Genomic DNA, 12427 nt, shown 5'->3' with positions numbered 1-12427 from the left:
AAAAAAAGCCGGGCCGGGGGGGGGGGGAGCATATTTCTACCATGTTGACTTAGGAACTGATTTCCTTAACAAGACTCCTAAAGCACAAGAAGTAAAATCAAGAATCAGTAAGTGGGATGGAATCAAACTAAAAAGCTTCTTCACAGCAAAGGAAACAATCATGAAAGTGAAGAGAGAACCTATAGAATGGGAGAAAATCTTTACCACATGCACCTTACATAGAGCATTAATCTCCAGGATATATAAGGAACTCAGAAAACTTTACACCAAAAATATAAATAACCCAATGAATAAATGGGCCAAGGAGCTGAACAGACCCATCACAGAAGAAGAAATACAATTGGTCAACAAATATATGAAAATATTCAACATTTCTAGCAAGTAGAGAAATGCAAATCAAAGCTACTCTAAGATTTCATCTCACTCCAGTCAGAAAGACAATTATCAAGAATACAAACAACAATAAATGTTGGTGACTATGTGGGGGGAAAGGCACACTCATTCATTGCTTATGGGACTGCAAATTGGTGCAACCACCCTGGAAAGTGGTATAGAGATCCCTCAGAAAACTTGGGAATAGAACCACCATTTAACCCAGTCATCCCACTCCTTATTTTATACCCATAGGACTTAAAATCAGAATACTACAGCAACGCAGCCACTTTGATGTTTAGCAGCTCAATTCACCATAGCTAAACTATGAAACCGACCTAAGTACCCTTCAACAGATGAATGTATGAAGAAAATGTGGTATATATACACAATGGAATATTACTCAGGCTTAAATAAGAATTATGAAATTACGGCATTTTCAGGTAAATGGATGGAGCTGGAAAATATGCTAAGTGAAATAAGCCAATTCCAAAGAACCAAAGGCTGAATGTTTTCTCTGATATGTGAATGCTAATTCATAATAAGATTGTGGGGAGGAGAATAGAGGTACTTTGGATTAGATAGAGGTGAGTGAAGGAGGGGAATCGATCTGGGGGTAGGAATGATTGTAGAATAAATTGGACTTTATTACCCTATGTTCATATATGATTACTACATCATGTACAACCAGAAGAATGAGAAGTTAGACTCCATTTATGTATGATGTGTCAAAATGCATTCTACTGTCATGTATAACTAATTAGAACAAATTAAGAAAATACAAGTAGTATCTCATTATATTTATGCATAAATTCAAACATTACCAATATCAAATGTACAGATAATAAGCTATATAAATGTATTTATTAGAGGTGTAAGCATACAAACATTAAAATGTACAGATGTAATATAAAATATACAGATATTTGCATATATAAAATACCTATATAATATAAATACAGAAATATATTTGCATTATATGTGTGTGTGTGTATTCCCCCCCATCCTCAATCCACTCTACTTCTGCTTCTGAGGTGTAGCCTACTCCCAGGGTTGAGGATGTTGCTCAGTGGCAGAGTTTACATAGCATGTATGGTTCCATCCCCAGTACTGCAAAAAGAGAGAGAAGTAATCATCTTTCAAAGGTTTGATAGAGATTCTCCAAATTCTTAAGATAAAATATTTAATATTTATGGTAGTATATCCCCAACATATTTTTTAACTTAATGTATTCTGGAGGTCACTTCTTAACAGCACATAGGGATCTATCTGTATTTTTAGTTGCTAAAGAGGAATATAACATGGACATATAATTTTTCCACTTTTTTCTTTTGAAGGGTATTTAATTTGCTTCAATCTCTTGCTTTCACAACCGGTGCCACAACAGACATCTTTGAACATACACCCTCATGCATAAGTGCAAGTGCTTCTATGGGGATAGCTCTCTGGCTGGAAGTCAAGTTACTGGGCCAGTGGGTAATGCATGTACTGTCACACTGTCTTCCAAATAGGCTATACTATCACCATTAGTGGGAGAGGCCTCTCCTAATGATGTCCTGAGAAACTTTGAATATGTTAAGTTGTCAAAGGTACTCTACAGATGTAATTAAGGTTAAGAACATTGAAATGGAGAGATTATTCAAAATCATCCCATTGGGCCCAACCTAACCACTGAATCTTAAAAGCAGAGAATCTGTCCTAGCTGTGATCAGAGAGGGAAGTGCGACTACAGAAGAATATTCAGAGAGATGTAGCATTGCTGGCTTTAAAGATGCTTAAAGGAAGCCAAAAATACCAATGTCTTCTTGGGGCTGGAAAAGTCAAAGAAAGGGATTTCCCTTTTAGAGTGTCCAGAAAAGACTGTAGCCCATTCAGATAACTTGACCTTGCCCACTTAGACCAATGGCAGACCTGCAAAATTATGATAATGTTTGTTCTGTTTTAATCCACTAAATTCATAGCAATTTTTTATTGCAGCAATAGAAAACTAATAAAAATTTTCTAAGAGAATACCCATTTAAAAAATTTTAGCATTAATATTATCAGTCTTTTTAAAACTTTTACAAATCTGAGAGTCAAAATGGCAATCCACTGTTGCCTTCATTTTAGTTCCCCTGATTTTGGATGAGGCTCAACTTCTTTTCATTCTGTCTTGACCCTTTGAATTTCTTCTATGACTTGGCCGAGAATAATTCTGTTGGATTGTTTGACATTTCTGATTGATTTGTAGTTTCTTTTATTTTTGCATTCTTATATTAGAACTTGAGAGTCTTTGCTTGCTTTATGTGTGCCAAATATTTTCCCTTAGTTTGTCATTTGTTTTATTTTCTCACCACCCACTGTACTTTATCAAGTTTCTGGATCTGCCTCCCGATTTTGGAGCTCCTCACTTGGTGCTGTCTCTGGGTAAGTGCTGCCTGCATGCGTCATGCACAAGGACATTGTTGACTAGGGCCTGATCTATGCTGGTCGACCGCACCAGGGTTGAATAGATAAGAATATCACTTCACTCTATGGAGGAGAGGTAGGGATTTTTTTTTAAATACATTTTCTTTAATTTTTTTAAGTTGTCGATGGACCTTTATTTTATTCATTTATTTATATGCAGTGCTGAGAATTGAACCCAGTGCCTCACACATGCTAAGCAAGTGCTCTACCATTGAGCTATGAAGCCAGCCCCAGAATTTTGCTTTTTAAAGTATAAGGAAGGTACTAGATAGTAGAAAGATTGCATTCTTAGAAAAAAAGTAAAAGAATTCCACAGATACTATAAAAATCAATGAGCTGAGAAGATGACAGATTAATTCAGAATCTGCATGACCTGCTGTAAGAAAACAAAGGGGTGCTGAGTGAGGCGTGTGTGTTTAGGGCCAGTCCTACTCTGTTCTTATCCTATCCTGTTCTCACCAAGCCAAATTTTTTAAAAGGAAATCTCTAGAGACCCAGGAGATTTACACACCATTTAAAACGTAATTTGTGACTAAAATGATTAAAAGCTAATATTTATTGATGGATTACCATGCACCAAGCTTCCCACAGAATCCTATCAACAATCCCATAAAGAGGGTACTATTATCCCATTATATAGATTGGAATACTAAGGCTCACTGAGGTAACTTGCTCAAGGTCTCATTACATGATAGAACCTGAATTTTAGCCTCAGAAGCCAGTGATCTTAACTTCTGTGATAATGCTAGATATCAAATATAAAAGCTAGTCTGCACCATTCTATGCTAAAATCCCTCCAATAATCTGAAACAGTGAAACATTCTGAATTAGGTCCTGTTTATTTTTCAGAACATATACAGTAACTAAGAACCAGGTTACAAAGGGTCCAAAGGAATTTTAAAAAATATCCGGTTAAATAGATACCAGGGCTTTATAATTAGTCATTGGTTTTTCAGTTGATTACCTATTTTGAAATAGTAAATAGGGCTTGGAAAGTAGGTCCCTCCATTCCTTTACAATTTTATTTACTCTATAATTTGCAAAATGAATCTTTGGTTCAGAGATAATAAATGCAGAAACTTCATTATACATCCTGATTTATCTCAAATTTTGGATTTGCGACATCCAAATTAATGAATTCAACCATTAGGTCTTTCTGGTTTCTCACTGACATGCCTATACTGGGATTGGAAGACAATTCCAAGTGTATCAATCCAACGGCATCAAAGTGTACTGGAAGGCAATTCCACGTGTAACCGCAAGTGTATCGGAGAGTGGACCCACTGCCCAGTGAAAAGAAAAAGGTATTCTGGGGACATTTACAGCCTGCTTAAAAGCTGTCAGATGGCCCCAGGGCTGCAGCCAAGTAGAGAGGCTGTCCCTGCCCTGGAGCCCTTCTGCCCTGAGGGGGCCCCTAGATAAGAACTTTGCAGAACCACTGCATTCACCTGGGACAGAACCTTCCCTTTACTTAGCTCACAAAATCTGAGTCTCCTCACAAAAAGGGTTGAATCAGCATATTCAATGAAAATTCCTCTCCCTGCATCTTTCCAGAAAAAATCAGCCACATCATTACTAACAAATATATAGAACACTTTTTGACCATTTTGAAAAAAGAAAAAGGAAAGAAGGGAGAGGGAGAAGAGGGGAAGTGCTAAGGACTGAATCAGAGCGAATTATATTCCATGCTTTTGTGATTATGTCAAAATGAATCCTAATGTTATATATAATTAAAAAGAATCAATTAAAAAATAAAATTGTATGTGGTGTGTGTATGTGTGTGTGTGTGTGTGTTCTTTTAAATCTTAAGAAAAACAGAATCTAAAGTAAGATTCCTGGAAGTGGTTTTAATTTTTTAATTTTTTAAAATTTCATTTCATAAAGTGCCCCACTTGCATTTTAAAATTACAGGGGGAACTCACCTCCTGAAGTTATTGTTATTAGTGATGTAGTGTGAAGTAGACACAGGATGTTTACCAAAATTCTTTCCCTTTGGGAAGCCATCTGTCCTCTGTGCCACAACTCTTCCCTGACATGGAAATATGAACTTCACAGACTAATAAGAATGAACCTGACCTCCAGAGAAGAAGTTGGTCCTTCTCTGGCTTTGGGACCCAAACCTCAAGGTCTTCCCTTGGGGTTCCTGCTAGAACTAGCAGGAAATTCTGTCTCTTGCTTTTACAGGATGATCTGAAGTTAGCTTACCAGTAGCCTATATATATATATTAGTGACATCAGGAGGTGACTTCTTGGAATGAAAAACAACGAGGACAAAACCCAGAGGAAGGAGAATCAATGAAGAGACAACTCCACAGGCATCACCCGAGTCCCCAGATCCCAGCGACATGCGCCAAACCATGCCTTTTAGCTTAAGTGGGTTTCTGCCCAGTTCTGTCACTTTTAAAAGGATTCTGAGTAGGACATTCTTCTGTGCCTAATCTGAACAGCTCTACCTTCCTCCCCCTCACAACATAGGACCCTCCTATGTGTACTGGTTACAACTTGCTCTTCACTTAATGGCACTTTTCCAGGTAGTACATTTAAAGCAATCTCATTCTTTTTAAAACAGAGTACCTGCCATATGACTGCAATCGTTCCTGTATTTTTAAACTACTCAACAATGGCTGGTTTATTTTGTTCAGTTCCCAGTTTTTTATATTTCAACTCGTCTGCAGGGTACATCTTGTACAAACATCTTTAAGCATTTTGGACAAGTCTTTTTATGAGATAAATTCATGGCAGTGGCATTTCTGGGTCAACAATTTCATAGAATTTTTCATAGAAATTTCCCAATCGCCCTCCAGAAGAGTCTGATCACAGACTCACAGCAATAGTGTACAAGAGAGGGCTCCTTCCCCAACACTCCAACCAAGGTGTGGAATATTATTACTCTTTTTAACCTTCAGAAATCTAAAAGGTAAATACAGACTTCATTGTTTTAGGATGTGATTCTTAAATTTTTAATGAGATCGAGACTCTTTTCTTCTATTGAATGGCTAAACGTGTTTAGTTATTTTTCTGACACATGCTTGTATACACCATCTCCCCATTTTCTTCTGGGCTTTTCATGTTTTTCCTGTTGATTCATAACAGTTTGTTAGATATTAAGTATATTAGTACAATACCTGTCATACATCTGCCATTGTTTCCTAATTGGTCTCATTTAAAAAATTCTCAAGAGAGCAAGTACCCCATGACGGAGGTTAATGATCCACATCTCCCAGGTGACAGGTTCTGCAATAAAATGGTGGAAGACAGGAAAGAGATCACTGTGGCAGGATTTCACAAAAAAGTCAGAGGCATGAGTCAAATAATACCATGAATGCAAGAGACTGGAACAATAATCAGGTCATTAGGATGCTGCTCAAGTGAAGGCGAGCTACATGGTCTGATGGCAGAGACAGAAGGACCCACTGGGAATGTTCTATTCAATAAGTTTCTTCCAGTGATGACCAAAGTTCTAGTGCAAAGTAGACCAATTCCAGAAGATGCCTTTCTTTGAGCTTCTGAGGTTTCAGATCCAGCTAAACATGGGTTTCTGACTAAAGAAGAAATGATCAAGTATCTGACTGAGAAAGGTGGGCCTTTTCCTCAAGAAAAAATGGAAGAAATACAGTCTGCATCTGCTCCAAAACCAGGCACAAATCTGTCCAAGGACTATACAACAATGTGGTGATAGACAAAGATGAAGTGTTCTTCATTCTGCAGATGATTTCTAAGTGAAAGAACAATTTTTAAAAATTTCTTGATTTTGTTATCTTCCCATGTTACCTTATAATTCCCATATCTGATATAACTATTGCAAGATATTTTGTTTTTTAAAGATAATCATAACAATTCAAAACAAATATATTTAGCATATCTAGGCCTATAGGTTGATAAGGTGCTAATTATTTAAAAACTATTCTTACTACTCTCTAAAAAAGGCAAATTTAGTGTGTCTTTCACCAGGCTGAAATTTTAATTTTCACATGGCCACATATATAATATAACTCTCTAACATTTCAATAGATGCTTATAAACAATCCAATTTTTCTGTCCATGATTTTATGCTAACATAAAATTACTGGATGTAATTAATAATTATTTTATGAGGAAGTCACTATAAATCTTTTAAAAAACTTTTCTACTTCAAAGCATGTGATGATTTTGACTCCAGACAAGAGTCTGTAGCCCATCCTTCAAGTCATTAATGACTATCAACAGGCAAAGTTATGTGTTAGGTTTCCAGTCGATCCCCACCACCTTGGCCAATGAAGTTGGGTGAATAAAGTAAGACTCTCAATTTCATTTTCCCCATCTTGGAAAGAGTGTTGGAACACAAAACTCTGAGAACACTTCTAGCACCAGACTTTCAAGAATCTATGAAATTTTTGTTCTTATTTTATTTATTTAAATCTTATAATAAGTTATTCATCAGTTTTTAATACACAGTAAATAGTTCTTAATAGTGTTTTAAAAATATTTTTTGGGGGGTGGTGTAAGAAGGGAATTAAATTTATTGAGGGCTTATCAAGTCCCAAGCACTGTACATGTATTGTTTAATTGAGTCTTCACAACAAACTCTTGTAACTCCATTTTGTAGATAAAGAAACTACTGTAGTTCATTGAAGTTAAGTGACATTTCTGGGGTTACACCACTAAGGTGTAGTAAATTGAAATGTCATCTAATCTTCATACTTATGTGATATAGGTATTATAGGATTAGCTTTAGCTATTTTTGTTTTCTTAAATAGGTAAATATTCCTATGTTTTAAAAATTAAAATATATAAAAAAGATAGAATGGGTGGTCTCTCTTATCTTATTTTTCTATTCTTAGTTAACCATTTATGTTAGTTGGCTTTGGGTCACTGTAATAAAATACCTGAGATAATAAACCTAATAATAAGAACGGTTATTTTAGCTGATGGCTTCAGAGATTTTAGTCCATGATCAGTTGGCTCTATTGCTTTTGAGTCTGTAGTGAGGCAGCACATCATAGTGGGAGCGTGTAGGAGATGAAACTGCTCATCGCACAGTAGCTAGGAGGCAAAGAAAGACAGGAAGGCACTGGGTCCCAATAGATCCATTTAAGGGCATGCCCCAAAGAACCTAATTTCCTTCCATTAGGCCCTCCTAAGGTTCCATCACCTCCCAGTAGCACCATCCTGCAATTAAGCCTTTAATACATGGGCCTTTGGGGGACACGTAACTAAACCATAGCACTATTATCACTAGTTTCTTATTCATCTTCCCAGAGTTTCTCTATGTTTGTACATGCAAATATGACTGTTTCCCTCTTTCCTCTAAAGATAGCACATTTTATATATTATTGGTACACTAGTTTTAAAAAATTTGATATTATATCTTGGAGAAATTTTCAGACTACCGTAAATAAATTTTCTTTCTTCTTTAAACAGGGCCATAGTATCCTATTGTGTATTCAAAAACCCATGTCAAGCAAAGTCACAATATTAAGTAACAAGTGAGCAGAAAATACTTAGAATTCAAAAGACCAATATCTCTGCTCACATATTTACTTTCTAAAATTGTATACTAAGCCCCAAGAAACACTAAAAAAAGTTCAATAGATTCATAGAAAAATGGACAAAGTTATTAACAAATAGGTCTCAGAAAGTTAAATACAAATAGAACTTAAAGAAAAAGTTCTCAGAGTCACAATGAAAAACACAAAACCACTCTAATGAGTTCATTTTTCACATATCAGTTTGGAAAAAGTTAAGAATTATGACAGCAAATTCAGTTGGCAAGACCAGAGGGAATAGACACCTTTGCACATTGCTGATACAATTGTAAATTGGAACAAGTCCTAGAGATGAAATTTGGCAATGTCTATCAAAATTACAAATGGAAATTCTGCTACAGACACACTTTGGTGATTTTGTGGAATTATATTATATACAAAGTTTTTCATAGCAGCATTGTTTGCAACAAAAGTGTCTGAAATACTATGAATGCCAATCAGTAGATAACTAATTCAATTTTTATTCCTTTGAATTGTCTATGTACTATTTTCAGTCTGGCTTGAAGTGTTAGGGTTTAATAATGTTTTTATATTCACCAGAATTGTTTTAACCTATAATTCTTTCTTTTCCTGTGGATTTTCCTATTCTTGTTTGTTTATGTTGCTTTTATAATAAAAATTATGATGAAGTAGATTCATATTCTATTTGGTCTATATTGGGGTGGATTCAGTTCTATAACTGATCAAAATCTTATCTGCCAAAATCCTAGTATGATACCCAAATGTAAAGCATAGACTGTATACATTGCAATAAGTACCTGGGAATGGTATCCATATTCAACTATTCTCATGAGTTAAATTGTTTCAGGTAAGGAGATCTCTAAGGAAGAGGTCTTGCAGTGGCAGTTGGGTAACAGAGATGAATGAAACAGAATCAAGTTGTTTTAGTCAGCTTTTTCTCTGCAGTGACAAAAAGTCCTGACAAGAACAATTTTAAGGAGATAAAGTTTCTTTGGGGGTTCATGGTTTCAAAGGTCTCAGTCCATAGATGGCCAACTCTATTCCTCGGGGACTGAGATCAGGCAGAACATCATGGTGAAAGAGTGTGATGAGAGAAAGAGGTTGAGGACATGAAGATTAAGAAGCAGAGAGAAACTAAGCTCAGCTCATAAAATATAAACCCCATCCACAAATAAGGCACATCCACAATGCCTACCTCCTTCAGCCACACACTACCTGCCTACAGTCACCATTTAATTAATCCCCATCAGGTGATTAATCCACTGATTGGGTTAAGGCTTTCATAACCCAGTCGTTTTACCTCTAAATCTTCCTGCATGGTCTCACACATGAGCTTTTGGGGGAACACCTCATACAAATAAACCATAACACAAGGCAAGAATGTATTAATGCTTTGTAATCCATTGGACAGTATCTGTACTCCACAGAGAGATAATGGGGCAGATTGTATTTTTAAAGATGTCTGTATACCAATATATGTTCCATCTCACCTGTTCATTTTACAATATTGGCACTGACATCCCTCTGTTGAGAGGCAGAGGATGTTTATTAATTGTGTACTGGGAAGATCTCTTTAACGCCTTGTCAATGCAATATGGTGGAAGTGATACTGTGTGACTTTGAAGACTAAGACATAATATGTGCTATGGCTTCCACCTGATTTTTCCTCTTGGAATTCTAACTCTTGGAAACGTGTTACCATGTTGCAAGGAATCCCAAGTCACATGGAGAGGCCAAGTGTGAGTGTTCTAGGTGACAATCCCAATATTAGCCATCACATGAGTAAGTAAATGAGTCCTCAAATGAATCCAGCCCCTACGTTCGAGTTATCCAGCTTACAATACAGATAACATGAAACAGAGATAAACCATCCACAATGGGCCTTGTGTGGATTTCTAACCCACAGAAATGGTGAAAGATGAAAAATTATTATTGTTGCTTTCACTCACCAAATTTGGGAATAATTTATTACATAGTAATAAATAACTCATACTGCAAACAGAAGCTTATTGTGATTATCATTCAAATAAGGGGTTTGTGAGAAAACCAGAAGTAAACTATAGTGATATAGTGCAGAGTAAACTACTGGCCTCCTCCTCATTAATAAACTACTTCTGAACACTGCACCACTATGATATTCTAAGGACTAGTGGTTCTTACCAGCATGCACGAGACCCTGAGATCCACCCTCAGCATTAAAAAAAAAAAAAAAAAAAAAGCAACAACAAAACACTAAGGATTCTAATGGATCAAAAGAAGCACCAAAAGAACCAGTGAAGAACCCAGAGTGAGATGGTGATGCCCAGTGGGGATGTGACAGGTAGAGTAGTTGCTGCAGTTAGTGGGATGTGACATCTGAGAGTACAAATATAATACCCTCTGTACACTCCTAGAAGTATTTCATGATTTGGAGTCCTGAGTGTAGAAGCATTTGAAGAGGGCTTGAGAGCTTGCATCTATAGGAGAGAATAATAGTTTGCCTTATTTTGTTTCTTAGGCTAAGCAAGCTTGAGTGAATTTGGATTACAGAAGAACACAGTGGACAGCCCAATTTACTTGAGAGAGCAGAGAGCACTCTCCTTCTCATACGTAGGATATATCCCACATAATCCTTGGTTATTTGGACATACAATACCAACTCTTGTAGTGGCTCTGACCTCTAGGCTCTCTCCAACAGACATCAAGATATCCAACTTTCTCAATGTGTTTGTTATCCACACTGGAAGTGATATAGGCCATATCTGTGTAACTGATATAACTGACCTATGGCACAAAGCTACTCATTAAACAAGCATTAAACATTTTTATCTTGTTGGCTGTTGGAGAAGTGACCTGATTGCACTGAAACTGAATCCATTACCTCTTCCTAACACAGAACTATATTTTTTCCTGTGCCTCCGTGTTCTCTTTCAAGAGCCTAACTTCCCTCTTCTCCCTGATTTCAGTCACTACCTTTGTTTGACGAATTCTCATGGGAAAAAGTCCCCAAATAAGAAGATAAAGAAAGAAAGAGAAAAAGGGAAGGGATAGGGGTGAAACTGTGGGTGGCTATAGAAAAGGGAACCTCCACACTAATGCAGCATCCAGGAAAGAGCCAGGGAGAGCATTTGCAAGGGGGCAGCGATTAATAGTGTTTGCAAAACTTTAGTGAAGGGGCTGGGAGTTGAGGGAAAAAAGCAAGAGAGAGGTTATTGGTGACTTTTCACAGCACAAAAGCAATACATTTGCTTTGGGAGACAAGTTCCATGAGGTCAGGAACTTTTCTCTGCCTCATTTATTGCCATAATTTCAAGCATCACTATTTAGTAAATTAATGAAGAAGGCAGTAATGGAAGAGATGAAGGAAAAGTTTAAAAAGAATAAACACCCCAAAGAGGGAAAGCAATTAATGATAGAATGATAGAAAAGAAGCATCATTAAATAACTATACGGAGAGTGAGTGGTGATTGGGTGGGGTTGCAAAGTCAAGGGAGTAGTTGGTAAGCTGTTGTTTGGTGTATTAGTTAGGATTTGGTTTAGATTGATGTAAGAGAAAATAAAAAATAGAAGTCACTAAAATGGAATTTCATTTTTCTCTCACATAAGAGAAGTTTAGGGCACAGCATAGCAACTACAGAATCTTTTTGAGTTCTCAGCCCTGTCATCGCTTGGGTGTGACGATCATCCTCATGATCTGTGGTAGCTTGTCTCCGAAGTTGGCCCCCACAGTTTCTTTCCTTACTATATGCATATGCTATTCTAACCCCATAATTGTGGGTGACTGTTTTGGTCATTAGAATGTGGTAGAAATGATGTTCTACATCTTCCAAGCTCTGGCCTTAAAAGGATTAACAGCACTGCCTCTGGCCCTTTGGAACCCACTCTTGCTTTGAGGAGCCTTGTGGAAGAAAACCAAGGCTCTCTGGCTGGTGGCTCCAACAGGCAGTCAGTTAGAAGCCACTTTGATGTTCTTGTCCAGTTAAGGTCCTAGAAGAATGTAGCCCCAACTGACATCACATGGAGAAGAACCACATAGTGGAGCTCAGTTGACCACAAAATCATGAGCCATGATACAATGTTGTTGTTTTGATCCATTAAGTTCTTTGCCTTTTTCTTACCTGGAAATAGATAGCCAAAATACA

General features: G+C 36.9%; 1 long non-coding RNA gene and 1 pseudogene across 1 annotated transcript in view; one reads left to right on the top strand and one right to left on the bottom strand.

Moving 5' to 3' along the window:
- LOC125611219 overlaps positions 1-12427 on the bottom strand; it is an 80534-nt gene that overhangs the window by 40293 nt on the left and 27814 nt on the right. The window lies entirely within an intron of this gene.
- On the top strand, positions 5148-6505 carry LOC125611218 (annotated as a pseudogene).

This window comes from Marmota marmota, unplaced genomic scaffold, assembly GCF_001458135.2.
Source record: "Marmota marmota marmota unplaced genomic scaffold, marMar, whole genome shotgun sequence".
Taxonomy (NCBI): domain Eukaryota; kingdom Metazoa; phylum Chordata; class Mammalia; order Rodentia; family Sciuridae; genus Marmota; species Marmota marmota.
The sequence above is the reverse complement of the archived record's forward strand: the minus strand, read 5'-3'. Positions and strand labels throughout refer to the sequence as shown.